General features: G+C 46.2%; 1 protein-coding gene across 3 annotated transcripts in view; it reads left to right on the forward strand.

Moving 5' to 3' along the window:
* B3GALT1 (beta-1,3-galactosyltransferase 1) overlaps positions 1–19749 on the forward strand; it is a 335318-nt gene that overhangs the window by 232016 nt on the left and 83553 nt on the right. For 2 of the 3 annotated variants that reach the window (XM_028747710.2, XM_028747700.2), the window contains exon 4: positions 3039–3158. The exons of the other annotated variant lie outside the window; for it this stretch is intronic. The gene's annotated coding sequence lies outside the window, so the exon portion shown is untranslated. The remainder of the gene's footprint in view (positions 1–3038; positions 3159–19749) is intronic. 3 annotated transcript variants of the gene reach the window in all.

The following is a 19749-nucleotide window of genomic DNA, read 5'->3' on the forward strand; positions in this document are numbered from 1 at the left end:
CCCGCAGTTTGGTCAAACTCATGCTGGTAGCTTCGAGAACACTGTCCAACCATCTCGTCCTCTGTCATCCCCTTCTCCTTGTGCCCTCCATCTTTCCCAACATCAGGGTCTTTTCCAGGGAGTCTTCTCTTCTCATGAGGTGGCCAAATTATTGGAGCCTCAGCTTCGGGATCTGTCCTTCCAGTGAGCACTCAGGGCTGATAGCTGCTACCATGAAGAACTGTGCAGATTAAAACAAAATACAATAGGAACAAATTAGGAAGGGTGCTTGAATTTCCAGGAGGGTGCAGGGTAAGGATGGATGAGCCTCTCAATTTTGGTTTTCTTTCAGTTTTCTCTTTTCTTGCTTTCTTTCTTTCTTTCTTTCGAGTGTTAAGTTCAGCTCTCCACATTTCTGCATTAAGTTTGTGAATGTATTTTTTAAAAAAGTGGGCATTTCTCCCCATCTGCATGTTTTGATACACATTTCTTTCCAGACATACATATTTTTGCAAGCAAGTTCCCAATACTGAATATATTTGTGTATGTTGTTTTTATGCTAGTGTACACGTTTATGCACACTTTCTCCTCTTCTGAGCATTTCTCTAAGCAACGCTATTTTGTTGGCAAACAGCATTGCAAAATTCATAAAAGTGCAAATTTCAAGGGATGGCTGTATTTTGGTTCACATACTGTTTGGGGAAGTGTGAATTAGGTAGATTCGCCTTTGAATGCAAACTTCTTTTCGTAAAGACTTTTGTTGACATTTTTTCATAAGAATAGTTTTACAGACTTGCATAAAGGCATAATACGGTAGTAATACCAGTGGTTGAACGTAAGGGGATGGGGGACAGCAAGGAAACAGGAAAATTATGAAATGTGCAATGCAAGCTTAATACAGCAATTGTTAATAAAATATGCAAAGGAAGGGAAGAAAGGCAGTTTTAATTTTCTATAAAGACCTCTCCATATGCTTACCTGGGAAACTGGGGATTTGGTGGGCTTTGCATCTGAGCTAACATAGGAGAAGAATTTATGCCATGCTGAATAACAGTGATCTATTATTGTCTAACCTCTAAGGATTCTCCTTTGATGCATTAAGTGTCCCAAAGCAAACTTAACTTCATGAGGGTCAAGACCTTTGGCAAATGTGGACTCAAGCTGCAAAGCACCATGGGGGATGCCAATGAAACATTGAGTCACAGCCATGATGACTTTCATGATGACTGTTGTTTCAGTTGAAATTAGCTGCATTCTTGGTGAGGGGAAGGTTCTAATTTTGCTAAGGGAGTGTTTCAGAAGCAGTGTGGTCCAGTGGTTAGTTTATCAGAATATGCCCTGGGAAGCCGGGGTTCAAATCCCCACCCAGCTATGAAGTTCACTTCGGCTGGTCATTGTCCTTCAGCCTAACCTACCTTACAAAGCTGTTGGGAGGATAAAATGTGGCCATTGGAGAACCATGTATGCCATTTTGAGTTCTTTGGAGAAATATAACCAATAAAATTGCAAGACAGGCACCTCCCCACTCACGCACAATCAGCACGCGTTCGACCGCTGACCTGTGTGCTGTTTTCGGCACCAAAAGGGGGCAGAATGGGACAGGGGCAGAGCAGGGAGTGGAACAGGGCTGAACGGACTTGTGCGCATCCCTCTGATTCCCCTGTACATTCATTTTCAGTTGCTTCTGGAACACTCCGTAGCTGCAAACCATTCAAGTGTAGAGCAATCCCCGAGGAAGTCTAGGGTGTGTGGTGAAGTAGCTTTCTAAGCTCAAGCGAGGAGGTGGCAGGAATGGCTTTCCCCTTCTTCCATTGAACTTAATATATATATATATATATATATATATATATATATATATATATATCTCAAGTTGCTTTCAGCTGGAGGAGAAATATTTCAGATTTGCTACTGGTGTAGTTCATCTCCCTTATCTGTGGTATGCTGTGATTGAATGTGGGGGCGCCTTTAGATCCTACAGATCCAAAGTCCCTCCCCCATATGCCTCTGGCACACACCTTCTCAAGGGCCTCATTTTGTTGCATTTTCATTTGAAAGACTTGTGTCCCACCCTTTGTTGTGCAGCCGTTTGATGGGAACCACTGGAGTGGAGAGTCATGTTGTGCTCAGATCCTACTTGTGGTTTTCCCATAGGCATCTGTGATAAGAGAGGGGCTACTGGTCTATCCGAGCAGGGCTGTCTTTACGTTCTCGTGAGCCCAGGGCCAGTTACAGCAATAAGGCACATGAAACAATCGGCAACATGAAAACACAATAAGCAACTCGGTGCAATTAGATAAAACCTCTGCCATCTGTCAGCCAATTTCTTCACATTCAAAGGCCTGAAGGGAAAGGCAGGTCTTTAGCTGGCACCTAAAGATGGATAGCATTGCTTAGATCCGGCATAGATGTCAAATGAGTACAAAACACCTGCTGGTGTTTTATTTCATTAGGAAAGGGTGGGGGTTGAAACCCAGAATATGTAAACAAAACTGGTGACTGTGCTGTGTGCACCACTCAATAATCATGCCCAGAAATTGGTTTTGAGGACTTCAGTATCATTTCTGTAACTTGAATGAAAAGTACTGCCGAGTGCCAGTAAGCACCTCCTAAAATGGAATCTCCCATAAAGCAGAGCTGCTTTGTAACTCCGATATTTTCTCCCCCATTTCAATAAACCAAATGCTGGTTGTTCCATAATCGCAAAACACACAGGTAATGAAAACAGTTTCAGCCTCGGTCCTTTTGCTTGCTTTCTCTCCACCCCACCCCCCTTCCACCCCCCATCTGTCCTGCTCTTCCTCCCATCTGTTTCTTTAACTCAGTCTGCTGGAATCCTGCTTCATGAAATGGAATCTAAATTCCTAACACAAGCCCTGTATCAGTCACCTACGTACGTACGCACACACGCACACATAGAGAAGCCTTCTGAAGAAGAAGCACCGGCCTCACATTCGGTGGCCGTTTGTCAAGCCTGATTATTTCATGGACAAGCAGTCCTTTTTAAAACGACAACAGGGCAGGATAGGTTTAAGTATGAACAAAATGTGCTCTGATTCCAGATGATGCGCTTCTGACGAAAAGAAGGGGAGAAAGAAGAACCCCAGGTCATCCTTTAATCAGCTGTTGGCAATGTTTTCGGGACCTTTGGGCAAACTTCGCTTGATGATGTCAAGTATATGGTAAGTGCTTTGCCACTTAACTGATATATCTGTGGGTCTTAAATTCTGTACAGCAATCTACTTGGTTGCATGCATTCTGACACAAGTTTGGGGTTTGTTTGTTTTTTTGCTGAAAACAATTGGATTACGTCTTTGATTGTGCTTAATGGCTTGTGTGTCTTATGTAATCACATGTGATAGTGTTGGGTTCTCCCCCCCTCCCCCCCCCCCCGTCTACACTGTTGTGATCTTAGAAATACTTGGTATAGCTATGTGCAGCTTGCAAATGCAATGGATGTGTTCCTCCTGCAGGTGAATTTGTCTAGAATGCTTCAAGTTGTGGGGAAAGAGGGAACAAACTTTCATAAAAGTCTAGAAGCTGACATTGTGATCTAGCCAAAGTGAAGCACTTTCGAATCCCATTGATTTAAGTGTATGGCCAATTCTCCCTGTAAAATCAATGGAACTTATAAAAGCACTTAACTTTGGCATGAATATGCCATGAGAAATTAATTGTAAGCCTTTTGGGTTTTCCCCCAGTTGTGTATATTTCCACAATATAAATGTGACGTGTTTAGATTAAAATGTAGTCTTTGTTAATTGGTAGTATGCTCTCCATCACGAGGTGCTTTATTAAGAAACATTATTTAATCAGTGAAATCCTAGAGTGTGGCATCTCATTTAGCCAGTTATTTAAAGTGTGTGTTAATTCTTAGGAAACTGAAGTTTCGCTTAGAATGTCCTTGGAATTAGACGTCTGTCTCTTTTGATTTACTAGGACTTGACTCAACCATATTCTCTCTTATGCATTGTGTTTAAGAGCCTCATGCGGCCACCACAAAGGTACAATTACCATTCCTGTCTACAATTAGGCATTTTACAGCGCTAGAGCAAACAGGATCAAATTTTAATTTATTCCTAATTATTACCAAGGTATTTTCCGAAACGTGATGGCATTAATTAATTTAGCACACAGCTGGGGTTATCCTCACAGTCCTTCCCTTTGTCAGCTGATTATTTCTGCCACTGTAAAATGAGACACAAAATCAAACACTTCTGCAGTGCATTCTCTTCTGTGATTCTTGTCAATTGAAAGTAATGAATCGCCTCCCCCTTTGACACACAAATAAGCTTTTATGCTGTAAGAAAAGTTACAAATATGCAATGAGTTTAACTTAGACATCAAAGCACTTTCCCAAGATGAAAATGGGACCAAGGGAAAAAAAGTTGCAGTAATACCATTAAATATAGTAATAGTTCCATCAGGAGATTAATGCTAGTGACATGGACGACTTTTAAAAGGTATGGATAGTGCTTTTGAAGATCTTTACGTGTGCATTTCAATAGCTACAACCCATTTATCGATTTTATAACAAAAGCCTGAACTACTTAAAAATGAAAGTCAACGTTGAATGGCTTATATTAATCATTCCTCCTAATCTCAAGATGTAAAGCAACAATTAAGTTGCATTAAAGCCAATGAAAGTTTTAATACTGATCTCCGTGACAGGTGAATAGGGTGAGTATCTCAAAAATTTGCACACACATAGGCTTCTATCCAACACAGTGGCAGGAAATGTCACATCAACCCGTGGATTTACATTTGTGCCACAGGACATTTCCCCATATGCACCCCAAATTATGTGTGTGTGTCCCCCCCCCAACCCTCTGGAGCAGATTTTGGGAGGATATAATGTACCCACAGCAGAGGAGGAGAAGGAAATTCTCATTGGGCAAGTGTAAATCCTTGCACAGTTACTTGGTGCTGCCTTGGATACAAGCCCAAGCTCCCACTGTAAATCAGACAATTTGCCTCCATGATGCTATGCGAAGGTCACCAATGTGATGCCCACAGGTGTGCTCATGAAGCCTGACACTGCTTTGCAGATCTTGTTTTTGCTAATAAAGAGTTAACTCCTTACTTACTTGGTTTAATTTGCTGCTGGCTCGCTCCTGTCACCTGTATCCAACCTGTCCATTGCAGCTATTTAAAATGGCCTGTGCATGCCTGTCTCCAGCCTTTATTATCCACTATGAAAATGGCCTTAGGCCCCATTGCTCCAGTAGCTCCACAGTTCTCAGCAGAATGAAGCTAACAGTGTAACAGCACTTGGGTCGTGTATTAGCATGCATTTTGTTCAGCGACGTACTGTGGAGTTCTTGACAAGACTAAAACAGTAATGGCAATGAAGGTATTATGTGATGTGATAAAGTTACTACAAAGTAGCAGTACCATATCAGTTTCACGTGGGGAATGTTTTGTGTAAATGTGCCCTCCTGTGTTGAGCACTGGTATTTATCACACCATGGCAAGCTACTGAAACGAAGGCCTCTCTTTGATGTGGAAGATAGTAGCTCTTGCCATGGGACAAATGCATTCAAACAAAATATTGGCCACACCGAACTAACACAGTCAATTCAACTTGTGGTATTATTAGTTTGCGGATATTTTGTTCACGAGGCAAGAGTGAGGGCTTACAACACTAAGGCATCATATGGTACCTTGTGGCCCAGTGGAGATAAAGGCAGAGTATAATTAAATAGTATATGGATCATAATCAGATCTTTCTGTGTTTAACTATGAGGCTACGATTTCTGTGGCTTTTGCTTCTTCTTTTAATGGAAAGGCAAGTTATAATAAATGAACGTGAAGGAGAGGGATTGTAGCTCAGAGGCAGAGAGTCTGCTTTGCATGTAGAAGGTATTGGGTTCAAATCACTGGCATCTCTTGGTGGGGCTGAAATGCCCTCGGCCTGAGGATCTACAAGTCAGTGTAGATAATAATGATCTAGGTGGAGCAATGGTCAGATTCGAGATAAGGCAGCTTCCTATGTGTTCCTATGTATTTCTAACTTGGGTGCATTTTTGCTGCTAAAGAAAACATGAGAATGAACTTTGTGAGAGAGCATTGTAGAGTTCCACTGGAATTTTTATTTGAATCTTGCCAAGTACTTGATACGTTGCCAAGTAAACATAGTGATGCCAGCAGTCACGCTTGGGCTCTCCGCTTTTCGTTTGGCACAGAAGTGCTGAGCGCCCTCCGTGACCAAAGACAGTCACTCCGCTGCCTGTGCTATCGCATAGCTTCTGCTGAGTTAACTATAGAGTGAAACTGCAGAAGGAGTCCTCTCAAATCAGCAAATGCATCTCTGAGCCCCGGGGAAGGGGTGTAAACAAGGGGGTAGCAACAGTTTGAGCGGCTTTTGAAGATAGACAGTTTGCAAAAACAGGAAGTATGCAGTAAAATGTGCAATGGAAGAAGAAAAAAAGAGTGAAGAAGACTCGGAATGCTAGAAGGATAAGGGTACACAAAGCAGTTGAGATGACTTGTAAAGAACTGGCTGATTCCTGTTGGGTGGGAGCAAAAGTCCCACAAAGTCCTCAGCAGGAAGAAAGTTGTTCACTGTTGATTTGATTCCCAGGGGGTGGGGGAGATGTACCGGGACAGTTCTCTTTAGAGGGAATCGATGCTTGTGTCGTCTGTGCAATCAAGTTTGCTTTGAATTTGACTTTCATACAAAATCAAACGTCTTCTTCGAGAAGTGTGCGCAAAATAAATGCCGAGCCAATGGCTTAACAGTCAAGTAAATTTAGAAAAGAATAAAGCACTGTTGGTTTAAATATAGACGAGGGACTGTGACAGGCAGATGTTTTATTAGGTCTGGGATTACAATGGTCTCTGCATACTTGGAGACCACGATCCTTCTGCACATTTTCCAAATCACAAAAGCAGCAATTTTCAGCTGCCACATTTTGTGTTGCATACCTCTATTTGTAAGCAGGGTGTTTTTTCAGCCGGAACTAAGTTCCGGGTCCTCTCAGGTGGGCAAGTTTGCCTTTATAAGCAAACAAAGGAGGCATTTGTGGTGAGGTCCAGCACCTCTTTTTCTCAAAAAATAGCACTGTTTGTAACCACTGTTAAGAGTAATGTCCCTCTGTTATACCACTGCCAGTTATTCTTAACACAGAAGAGGAATCTGGTGGTAGCAGATTTATTCATTTAATTATTGTATTTATACCCCCCCCCTTTCCTCCAAGTGGTCTCTGGCTCTCCATGTCATCACTGTCCTGTCAGGTAGGTGAGGTTGAGCATTGGTGATAGGCCCGAGGGTACCATGTGAACTTCATGGATAGGAGCGGATTTGGACCCAGGTCACAATACAGGCCTCTAACCACTGCCCTGCACTGGAAGATCTCCCGCACATACCCACCAACAGAAGTGGTTTGCCAGTGTGTGGATTTGAAAGCAAATGCTGCAACCATGTATTTATTACGATGGAAATAAGAAGCAGTTGCCAACATTTGACAAGCGCAATCCTCCCACTATATGAATGGGAGCACTTCAGGTTAATGTCCTCTTGGCTTTAATGTGCCCTGCTTTCTCATGGTGTTCAAGGTACTTATGACAAGACTGCTACCTAACATTGCAACAGGCCCTATAGAAAGTCCAATTTTGATGCAGGTGAGTGCCCAAGGGGTCTTACACTTTATGAAACAAACAGATACCTGGATGAGAAGGAAGGCAGGGTTATCGATTACAGACCCTGCAAGTGTTTTTCCAGGGACAGTTCTGGATTTACAGAAGCAGTCCTGGTTTTTTATTTGCTCATAGAATGTCCTGCTTTTTCTTAGGATTTCCCTGTTTCCATCAGATAAGTGTTGGAGTCTATGATGTTATGTAACCCTTGAACCAAAGAAATCAGTAACCATACAACCTCTAGAGCAGGGGTCTGCAACCCGCGGCTCCGGAGCCGCATGTGGCTCTTTTACACCTTTGCCGCGGCTCCGGGGCAGATACTAGCGAGGGGAGGAGGCGCATTGTGCACCCCGACACTCCCCACTGTGGCAGGCGCTGTACTGGCTGTGACGCCGCATGGGGGCGGTGTGTGCGTTAGACACGCACCGTCCCGACGTCAACTTCCCGCCCGCTGTCAGATCGGAGGGCAGCGGCGCGCATGCTTTAAATGTCGGAATGGTTTTGTGGCTCCCAGTTGTTTTTTCTTCGGAAACGGATCCAAGTGGCTCTTTTTGTCTTAAAGGTTGCAGACCCCTGCTCTAGAACACATCTGAAGGGAGCCCTGTACAGGGATTTTTTTAATGTATAATGTTTTATATATGTATAATGTTTTTATATATGTTGGAAGTCGCCCAGAATGGCTGGGACAACTCAGTCAGATGGGCAGGTTATAAAAATGATGATGATAGAATAGGATGTCTTTGCTAGTTCAGTGTTGGCTTATGGGCAGCCTTGCCCTCCTCCTGGCTGTTAAAGACATGTTACTCCCTAGTAAGCATAATTAGGACCGTGGCCTCAGTTCTGTAGGCAAAATCTCCACTGATTTCCAATAGAGTTCACACTTTGGCATGGCTCGTACAGATCTTCTCTCTTGTGCTTTTTTGCTCTCTTTTTAAAAACTGCATGGACCTTCAGCCAAAGGGTTGGGTTTAAATTGCTCCTGTTGATGAGCATTGATTTAGTGCTCGTGAATTCCCATTAATTTTCCTATCCTGATTTATTAGCAACATTTCAAGAGAGCTTTGTTTACCATGTTCAGAATTGTTAGATTTAAATAACAACAACTCCAAAATGCTTCGGGTCTTGGTTTTCATCAGATCACGTTTGTTAACCTTTGCACAGAATTAGAACGAGGGGTATAATTGCAAGTACGAAATGAGGGTAGTGGCTTGGAAAATGCGGTTTTGTTGCCATGTGATGTTTACCTGAAGGGTACAGTGCTCTACATTCAGTCACTGAGACGCAAAAACCACCCAACCATATGTTCTCCCATCATTCTTAACAGGGAAACACTTAAAAGCTTTAACCCAGCAATGGTTGCAAACAACTAGTTGCTCATCGCAGCAAATTTTGGTCCCAAGTGGTGCTATACATACCCATCCATATGACAAGATGCATCTAGGCCACACTGACACCATACATTTAAAGCACTATCATCCCAATTTACACAGTCATGGCTGCCCTCAAAGAATTCAGGGAGCTGTGATTTGTTAAGGTTGGCGAGAGTTGTTAAGGCGCCCAGAGTGGCTGGGGGAACCCAACCAGATGGGCAGGGTATAAACAATAAATTATTATTGTTATAAAGAGCCCCCTGTTTCCCCCCCCCCCAGCCCAATGTGGTTTAACTATCAATCCCTCTTCATGGGGAACTCTGGGAACTGTAGATAGGTGACAAGAACAGGGGCCTCCTAACAAACTATATAGGTAAAGGTAAAGGTACCCCTGCCCATACGGGCCAGTCTTGCCAGACTCTGGGGTTGTGCGCCCATCTCACTTAAGAGGCCAGGGGCCAGCGCTGTCCGCAGACACTTCCGGGTCACGTGGCCAGCGTGACAAAGCTGCATCTGGCGAGCCAGTGCAGCACACGGAACGCCGTTTACCTTCCCACTGGTAAGCGGTCCCTATTTATCTACTTGCACTTAAGGGTGCTTTCGAACTGCTAGGTTGGCAGGCGCTGGGACCGAGCAACGGGAGCGCACCCCGCCGCGGGGATTCGAACCGCCGACCATGCGATCGGCAAGCCCTAGGCGCTGAGGCTTTTACCCACAGCGCCACCCGCGTCCCTTATCCTAACAAACTATAGCTCCCCATTAACAAACTACAGCTCCTGGAATTACTTGGGGGAAGCCATTCCTGTTTAAAGTGGTACTATTGTTCTTTAAATGTATGATATGATTGCAATTCCAGTCAGGACCACATGGTATTGCCCTGCAGATGAGGACGGCACATGCAGATGTTTGTGTTCATCTGCATCAGTTATATGCTGGCCCTTCCATTAGACAGAGTGAAATGGCTACCTCCATCAGCGAAGTTTTGGTGATATGAAAGGACAGCCATTTATTTAAAGCATTGTATTGTATTTTTGCATGGATGCAGGTGGCGCTGTGGTCTAAACCACAGAGCCTAGGGCTTGCCGATCAGAAGGTCGGCGGGTCGAATCCCCACGACGGGGTGAGTTCCCGTTGCTCGGTCCCTGCTCCTGCCAACCTAGCAGTTCAAAAGCACGTCAAAGTGCAAGTAGATAAATAGGTGGGAAGGTAAACGGCATTTCCATGCGCTGCTCTGGTCGGCCAGATGTGGCTTAGTCATGCTGGCTACATGACCCAGAAGCTGACCTGCCTTGGGTCCATCTTGATTCATTTTTTTGGGAAAAGGGGGGATTTGCTGCTCCACCTCAGGGAGCAAAATGCCTTGCTGATGGCTGTGTTGACATTGCTGCTTTCTCAGAGCAATAGTATTGTCTTTGGTGCTCCCCGACAGAATAGACTTGGAGCTAGCACTCAGCCAGGCCTAAGCTCTGAAGCCAGTTTTAAATGTCACTTCACGTGTGAGGGATCCTTATATGTGGTAGGATCTAATATGGCCAGTAGTTTTAAGGTTTAAGGAATTTATTCAAGCTTACGGTGTGTTGAAAACCAGGTTGACTTTTCCTTTTCCCTTAAACCGAAATAAGAAAGTGGTTGTTTAATTAATAGTTGCCATGTGTCCTACTTTACAGGCTACAGTCCTCTGTTTGGAGGACTGTCTGTTTTAAAGATATGAATGTTTATTATTACGGCTAAACAGCCAGCATATTAAAATCAGAAATTCAGCATCATTTTTCCGTAAACATTAAAACGGTCAAAGTGGAATTTAACAATCAATATACTCATTCAATAGATTTAAAATATGCATCCAAGGAAATATAAACTCCATTAAAAGTTTAAAAAAAATAATAGAAGAATTTTACTGTGAGCTGTGTCAGATTATGACTGTTTGTGGAGCCGTGTAGTCTTTTGGTTTCTTTGACTTACGGCTGTTGCACCAAAACTAGCTACATTTCTGGTGACATAGGGATTCCAGTCAGACAAGAAGTAACTTTAAAAATATTCCTCCGTCCTCCCTGGTACTTTTCATACAAGCGGGATTATGAAGGAGGCTCTGATACCTGAATAAAATCTGCACTGGGAAAAGAACATTACCTACGGTTTTAATTTGACCTCTCTTCCATGGGCAGATCCACTCACCATGGGGAATCTAGTTCCTTATCTGCCTTCCAATAGTGCAGATGGCAAGATGATAAATTTGGCTTACGCAGGTGCCTTTCTAAATGCGGGGGTGGTCAAGTTTGGTTTTAAAGATGAATAATCCTGAGAAGGGAGAGGTGGAGCTTAGAGGTTGCAGACCAAACAAGAACCCAAGTTTCCTGCTACACTAGGATGAGGTATGTTTTGTTCAAAAAATCTTTACATTATGGCAACTATTTCTAAAATTGTATTCTATACATATAAATTGCCATATGCATATACAGTGGTACCTCGGGTTACAGGTGCTTCAGGTTACAGACGGTTCAGGTTACAGACTCCGCTAACCCAGAAATAATACCTCGGGTTAAGAACTTTGCTTCAGGATGAGAACAGAAATCGCACAGCGGCGGCAGCAGGAGGCCCCATTAACTAAAGTGGTGCTTCAAGTTAAGAACAGTTTCAGGTTAAGAACGGACCTCCAGAACTGTACACATACCTTATTTGCCCAGATTTTTGGTGATACATTTCCTCTTTGCTTGGGATGAACTTGTTTGGAATTTTCCAAACCCCATTCAGACGTAGCTCCCATTATTGTTGAATGAATTAAAGATGAATTAAGTTCATTGGGGGGGGGGGTAGAACTTGAACTAAACTAGAACGAAACTAGTTAATTTTGTGAAAGGATGGAGTTGAACTGGAACTGGTTCCTTTTTAAAAATGTACTTTCTAAGCACTGGTCCAAAGTGTAAATATCGGATGCTTGTCTCTCCTTGACATGGGCTGTTGTGGAACAGCTACAATATCAAAGATCAAAATCAATATGCCAAAAGAAACCTCAAAGCATTGGCCAAGAAAAGGTACCTGAAGAAATAAATAAATAAATTTAAATTATTAAAGGAAGCATTGGAGGGAATCAAAGAAAGCAATCAAAATGAGCAAGCAGCATTGTAAAAGATTTATATTCCATCCAACATTTAGCGACACCTTGTTTCAGTAGGAGGCTTTCCTCTAAAAATAGGATTTTTAGGAAGGAAAGAAAGGTTCCTACTATTGCTTAGCTTCCTTGCTTTTTACTATATGTGGGGCTTAGGCGTAAGAAGGATTTTGCTAAATTAAGGCTGCGCTGATAAGATCCTGGAGGCAGAAATTCTTTTCTTCTGCAGAAACCGATCTTTTTTCCTTTTCTCCTTCTTCTTTTTTTTTTAAAGAAAAGCTTACTTCACAGCACAAATAACGACTTTTATTTCTAAATCTGTTTCTATAATTTCATCCCAGAGGGTATATAAGCTGGGAGCTTTATCTGGTGTGTACTTCATTCTTGCCTGATAGTCGGTCACGAGTCTTCCCTGTGGATAATGCTCCTATTTTCATTCAAAAAGCAAACTTGGGTTTAAACATAAATTAAAATACAGTTTTCAATTGTCCACAGACAAAGAACAACAAATACAAGCTTCCAGGATGTAAGGAGATCTCTACTTGGCCTCACAAGCAGAGAGAGAACGCAGATAAACAAATAATAAAGGCTTGTTTATCCATTCAGCCCTACAAGTTGCCCATTGGGAAGGAAGCTATCAAAAGACAAGTAGCGTAACTACTGAATTTGCGTGAACTTTTTTGAAAAGAGACATTCAGGTGAACTTTCCAACCAGGCGGTGTCCCAAAACAACAACGCCGAGCCATTGCATCGCAACAAAAATTGAATTGTTTGGAAATATGTACCTTAAGGGTGGAGGTAGAAGCACCTGCGGAGTATTCAGAGCAGAAATAATCAGGACAGGTGACTAATATCCTAAACATAAGCCAAATTTCAGCACCGTCAAGTTCCATTAACTTCGATATATGGAGAGAAGCACATACTTAAATCTCTCCTGTTGGCATCAAATTGACTTATTGTTAAACAGTGCTTGGTTGTGGTCAGATCCTGCTCAGATCTTCAAGGGGTCCTTTGCAAAATCACCATACAAATCTCTGGAGACGTATAGACTGAACCCATTAAGTTAAGAAGTTATGTTTCCCTCTCTTTTTTTAATAGATGAATGACTATTGCAATGAATAAAAATGAACACAATATTAGAGGTTTTTATTAAGTAAGAAGTTGGATATCACGCATGTGGGTGAAGGAAGTCACACGGGCATTTGGGTATAAGGGGAGGTGGTTGCAGGCTTAGATGTGGGAAATTTGCAGAAATAATATACAGTGGTACCTCGGGTTACAGACGCTTCAGGTTACAGACGCTTCAGGTTACAGATTCCACTAACGCAGAAATAGTACCTCGGGTTAAGAACTTTACCTCAGGATGAGAACAGAAATCGCACGACGATGGCGCGGCAGCAGTGGGAGGCCTCATTAAGCTAAAGTGGTACCTCAGGTTAAGAACAGTTTCAGGTTAAGAATGGACCTCCAGAACGAATTAAGTTCTTAACCCGAGGTACCACTGTATTCATGTTACGTATAATGATGAAGGTGTATGGCAATTAACATGTAATGTGAATTAACTGAAAATAAGGGGGGGATGAAAACAAAATGAGAGTAGTGAGAAGTGGTTTCGTAGGGGGAAATCCCTTCACTGCTGCAAGTAAGGAGCAGAGTGAAAAGAACTTCCCACAGGACTTTGCTGTCATCCTCTTTACTCCTTCCCCAGCCCCGTGCCCAGTCACACAGCACATCAGGGACATGTCAGGCCCAGTGGAGCACCTCAGGCCCTTCAGAGGAAGCTGAGGCCTCCCACTCCTCATGCTGCAGCACCCAGTGGCTATCAGGAGCTCAGCCTACACTCAAGTAGGACCCTGACAGAGACACATGCCCAACTGGCATGTTCTCTCCCTCCTGGTTTTCATTCAGAAGCTTCAAAAGCTTTCTTCTGCATGAACATCACAGCAACTGGTGCCAACAGACACCGGCACACTTAGGGATCCACAGAGTTTGCACATCATGCGTAACAGACCTCAGCAACTCAGCATTTTGGCTAATCTACTTTTTTACATATAAACACACATGGAGCACTGCAACATGGCTCCCTCTCTCTCTAGCATCAAGCAGCAAAGGGGGGGAGGACAATAGTCCCACTTCATGGAACACAGTAACACAAACATCCTGTCTCCGTCACTTCCCACTCTGCGGAGTCAAAACATATACCGTCATGTGATAGACAAAAATCCCATGACTGCAATCACGGAGCAGGAATTCTAACAGTGGCCTGCATCTTCATAGGCACTCTCAGTAAATAAGCTACTTGATGCACTTGGAGAGATGTTGCCCTCACAGGTGGAGGATGTATACTGGAAATGGCCATAGCATCTTCTTTACATGGATCAGGTCTCTCTGGTTGAATCCTCAGTGTCTCTAGGTAGGAATGCCTCCAGCCACAGAGAGCTGCCACCAATCAGTGCAGACATCGATGGACCAATGGCCTTGCTCAATGCATGCTGCATAGGATACCAGCAGAATGCCCTGTGTCAGTAGGGCTTGGCAAGGAAGGAAAGCATTATAATGCAGGTTCGGGGGGCAGGAGGGTCTTTTCACTCATACAGATGCACTCACTAGCGAGATATACTAATATTATAAATACAATGGTACCTCGGGTTACAGACGCTTCAGGTTGCAGACGGTTCAGGTTACAGACTCCACTAACCCAGAAATAGTACCTCTGGTTAAGAACTTTGCTTCAGGATGAGAACAGAAATCGCGTGGTGGCAGCGGGAGGCCCCATTAGCTAAAGTGGTACCTCAGGTTAAGAACAGTTTCAGGTTAAGAACGGACCTCCAGAACGAATTAAGTTCTTAACTTGAGGTACCACTGTATAGGTATCAACTAAACATTCGGAAAAACTTTCTGACAGTGAGAGTTGTTTGGGAGTGGAATGGACTCCCACAAGAGGTGGTGGACTCTCTTTTATGGAAAGTTTTTAAGCAGAGATTGGATGGCCATCTGTCATGGATGCTTTAGCTGAGATTCCCGCATTGCTAGACTTCCAACTCGTTAAGATTCGTGGATTCTGTGAAATCACAGGGCGTTAGCATGCATCCCTTGTGCGTTGCTTTGGGGAAGTCTGGCCCATTATAGCAAGTTTTCAGGGGAAGAGTTCATTTTCAGCACCCTCAAAAATGCCAATCAGAGAGATAACTGGCTTTTCCCCCATTTCGAAGCGTATCTACTAGGCAGTTATGCCTTTCCTGAGATTGCAACGTTCGAGACACATCTAAGGAGACAGTAATTCTGGGGTTGATTTAATCAATTGCTGTAGGAATATGCAATTGTTCCTGTCCTGCCAGCTCTGCTTATTTCATCTATGTTATTATTTGGGGTGGGGTGAAGAGACATTTTTCTATCTCTTGACAAGGTGTCATGCAGCAAAAAGGCACACACCGCATACTAATGGATTGCCAGGGAATGGTATCACCGCATCAGCATTTCTCCAGAAATACCTTCTTCGCTTGGAGTTGCCTGGCTGCTTCTTTTCAAAATATTGACAGTGTTTGTGAAAGTGATGAGGGACTAGGAGGTTTACAGCAAGAAGAGTGTTTGTACGTAATGCAAAATGCCAAGGAACAATCTTCGTAAGTGTCAGAGACTGCCTCCCGGTCTCAGCTCACAGAAGACCAACGCTAGCCATTAGAACTGTACAGAAGTCTTTATTGGCATTTAGTTTCCATTTCCAAACACTAGCGTGCGTCTCTACGTCTAAACCCTAGACCAGCGAAGCCTCGTCTGAGTCTCCGCCCCCTGTACACCAGCTTAAGACTCTAGCCTTACTCCACCTTCTACGTTTCTCCTTCCTCCTCTGGGTCCTACTACCCCCCTGGGTGCCTTCTTTCCGGGATGCCTCGGAAGCGGACCCTTCGGACTCCTCCCCTTCTCTCCGGCGGGCTTTGGGACCCGGCTCTCTCTCCGGACTGCCCATTGCACCCCCCTCCTGTACATTTGAACTTGGCGCGCGCGCGCTGCCCCTGACCTTCCTTTTGACCGTTACCTCGCTCTCTGATGCAGGCGTGGCTAACCCTGACTCATGTCCTTCCGCTGACGGCAGGCTGCCTGCTGCCGATGTTTGGGACTCCTCCCCCTTACTGCTCTCCGGTGGGAAAGTTGGTCCCGATTTCCAGCTGCTGCTCTCTGAATCCCCTCTGGCCCCTCCTTCCTGGGGTGTTCCCTCTGGCAACCCCCTGGCTCTGACCACTGGGGCCCCTTTCTGTGAATCCTCTGATTCACTGGAGAGACTTAGAGACCTCGGATGGCTACCCTCGCTGACTTCTCCCTCCGATTCCTCTCCCTCGGTCTCTACTTCCTCCCTCTCCTGTCCCTCTGCTCCTGAACCCCTGACATCCATCCCCCCCTCGAAGCCCCCCCTTCCCCCCTCCCCTCCTTCCGGTGCGGGTACTGGGTGCTCCGTCGTCGCGGGGGTGCTTGCCGGATACAGTTCATCCCCCATGTACTCGTCAACGTCGCTCTCCTCTGCTTCCATCTCTCTGTCTTCATGCTCGAACCCCACGTTGTCCCCCAACACGTCCATGTCCGTCTCGCCCCTCTCCCCCTCTTCGGGTGGTCCCATCCAAGGACCCCTCAGCCACTTCCTGCGCCACTGCTCCTCTGGTTGATCGTCCCACCAATACGAGTGGTCTGAGGCAGACCCCGGTGGCGAACCCACCTGAGAGCTGGGGACTGGTGCCTGTTCCTCGTCCGAGTCGAACCCCAGGAATGTGCTGGCTGAAAGAGTGGGTGTGAAAAGCCAGTCATCGAAATACTCTGCTGGCATGGGCCTGTGCGGGAAGAGGGCATGAAACTCCTCTTTGAGCAGCGGTTCCTCCAAGGCATAGTCCGGTACCCAGCTGTTGGCACTGGCCGGGGTACCCTCTCTGGCTAGGAAATATTCTACTCCCTCTTCCCCCCATCTGGAGTCCAAAATCTCTGTGACCTCATTGATGCGTCCCTTCCTAGGCGGCCCCCTCACTCTGGGCCCTTCACTGCTCTGGTCTGGTGCTGTGTCTGGCTCCTGAAACCTATGAGGTGCTTTGTAGGGCGTGAGCACCGATCTATGGAACACCGGATGCATTCTGGAACCCTCCGGAAGAGCCAACCGGAAGGCTACTGGATTGACCTGCGCCTGGACTTGGTAAGGTCCTAGCTGCTTATGTCCTAGCTTCTTCTTCGCTAATGATCTGGTCGGCACTGCTTGCGCTGCTAGCCAGACCCAGTCACCCACCTGTATGTCTTCCCCAACTCTTCTGTGTCTGTCGGCCTGCACCTTGTATGCGTGCTTAGCTAGTTCTAACTGCCTCCTGAGCTGTTCGTGGACTTCCTGCAACTCTGACGCTAAGGCTTCCGCTGCCTGTGGCTCCCCCTCCCCCACTCTCTCTAAACCCGGGAAGGTTCTGGGATGCCTCCCGTTGTTGGCGAAGAACGGCGTCACCCCCGTCGACACGTGCTTCGTATTGTTGTAAGCGAACTCGGCGAGCGGCAGGTAGTCCACCCATGTCGTGGGCTGCTGGTTGGCGTAGCATCTTAGGTACTGCTGCATGACGGCGTTGACCCTCTCCGCTTGTCCGTTGGTCTGCGGGTGTCTCGCCGACGCCAAATTGACTTTGACGTTCAGAATGCCCATCAGCTTCTGCCAGAAGTTCGAGATGAACTGTCGCCCCCGGTCGGAAAGAATAGACCGTGGCAGACCGTGGACCTTGAACACGTGGTCTATGAACAGTTTGGCGGTCTGCTCTGCCGTGGCTACCTTCGCACACGGAATGAAGTGTGCCATCTTAGTAAACATGTCCACCACCACTAGCACTGCTGTCTTTCCCCTCGAGCTGGGCAGATCCGTGACGAAGTCCAGGGCCACCCTCTCCCACGGTTCAGACGGTGTCTGCAGCGGTTCCAGCAATCCCGCCGGCGGTCTGTGAACTGACTTGGCCCTTTGGCAGGTGTCACATCTCGAGACGTAATCCGCTACTTCCCCCCGCATCTTGGGCCACCAAAAGTCTCTGGCTACGAGTTCGACAGTCTTTTCTTTGCCAAAGTGCCCGGCGGTGGGAGCGTCGTGTAGCTGCTGCAGGACCCTTGCGCGGAGGTCATCTCCCGGCACGTAGAGTGCTCCCTTGTGGAGGAGCAACCCATCGCGAATCTGGAACTCGTCGGCCCTCGCTGTGCCCCTTTGCACCTCCTCCATCTTGGCCCGTGCGAAGGGGTCTTCCCGCAGCGCGCGACGTACGGCGTCCAGGTCCACGGTTGCCGACGCGCATGCCCACGCTTCCGGTGCGAAAATGTGCTTGGCCGCCGACGGTGCCGCCTCCTCCAGGTATTGCGGCTTTCTGGACAATGCATCCGCCATCACGTTGTTGTCGCCTGGGATGTACTCTATCTTGAAGTCGAAGTCCGCGAAGAACTCTGCCCATCTGATGTGTCTCTGGTTGAGGAACCTAGCCGTGCGCCAGTACTCCAGATTCTTGTGGTCCGTGTGGACCTGCACTGTGTGTCTGGCTCCGATGAGGAAGTGCCTCCATGCCTTGAATGCTGCATGTATGGCTAGCAACTCCCTGTCCCAGATAGTGTAATTCTGCTCCGACTTGCTGAGCTTCCTCGAGTAGAAGGCGCACGGCCTCCAGTCCCCCTGCTGGTCTTGTTGCAACAGGACAGCTCCCACGGCTCTGTCTGAGGCGTCCGTCTCCACCCTCATGGGTCTGCTGGGATTCACATGCAGCAGCTGCTCTTCGGACGCGAAGAGACGCTTGAGTTTCTGAAAGGACTGCTCCGCTTGCTCCGTCCAGATGAATTTCTTCTTCTTGGAGCTGAGCGTGTCGGTGATGGCCGCTGTCTGCATGGCAAATCCCTTGATGAACTTGCGGTAAAAGTTGGCAAAGCCGACAAACCGCTGGACTTCCTTCCGATTGCGTGGGCTCTTCCAGTCCAAAACTGCGCGAACCTTGGCGCTGTCCATGGCGAGCCCCTTGTCCGACAACTTGTAGCCCAGGAAATCCACCTCCGTCACGTCGAACTGGCACTTCTCCAGTTTGGCGTACAGCCTGTGCTCCTTCAGTCTCTGCAGAACCTCCCTGACATCCCTCTCGTGCGCCTCTCGCGATTCTGAAAAAATCAGGATGTCGTCCAGGAAGCATACGCACTTCTTGTAAAGGAGCCCCGCCAGCACGTGATGCATAAAGGCTTGGAAAGTGTGAGAGCCATTTTGTAATCCGAAGGGCATAACTCTGTATTCGTAGGTGCCCAGTGGCGTGAACATGGCCGTCTTCCACTCGTCTCCGTCGCGCATGCGAATCAGGTTGTACGCGCCACGTAGATCCAGCTTGGTGAAAACGCGTCCTTTCCGCACCGTCGCGAGCAGGTCGTCTATCTTGGGCATGGGGAAAGCTGAGGGCTTGGTTTTCGAATTCAAGATTCTGAAGTCCACCACCAGTCTTTTTTGGGGCGTATCCCGCTTCTTCACAAAGAATACGGGACTGCCTCCCACCGCTTTCGACTCCCGGATGAACCCACGCTTCAAATTGTGATCTATGAACTCCCTGAGTTCTTGCAGTTCATCCTCAGACATGGAGTACAGTTTCCCCGTTGGCAGCGTCGCCCCCGGCAGGAGGTCAATCTTGCAATCAT

The sequence above is a fragment of the Podarcis muralis genome, chromosome 1 (genome assembly GCF_964188315.1).
Source record: "Podarcis muralis chromosome 1, rPodMur119.hap1.1, whole genome shotgun sequence".
NCBI classification, from domain to species: domain Eukaryota; kingdom Metazoa; phylum Chordata; class Lepidosauria; order Squamata; family Lacertidae; genus Podarcis; species Podarcis muralis.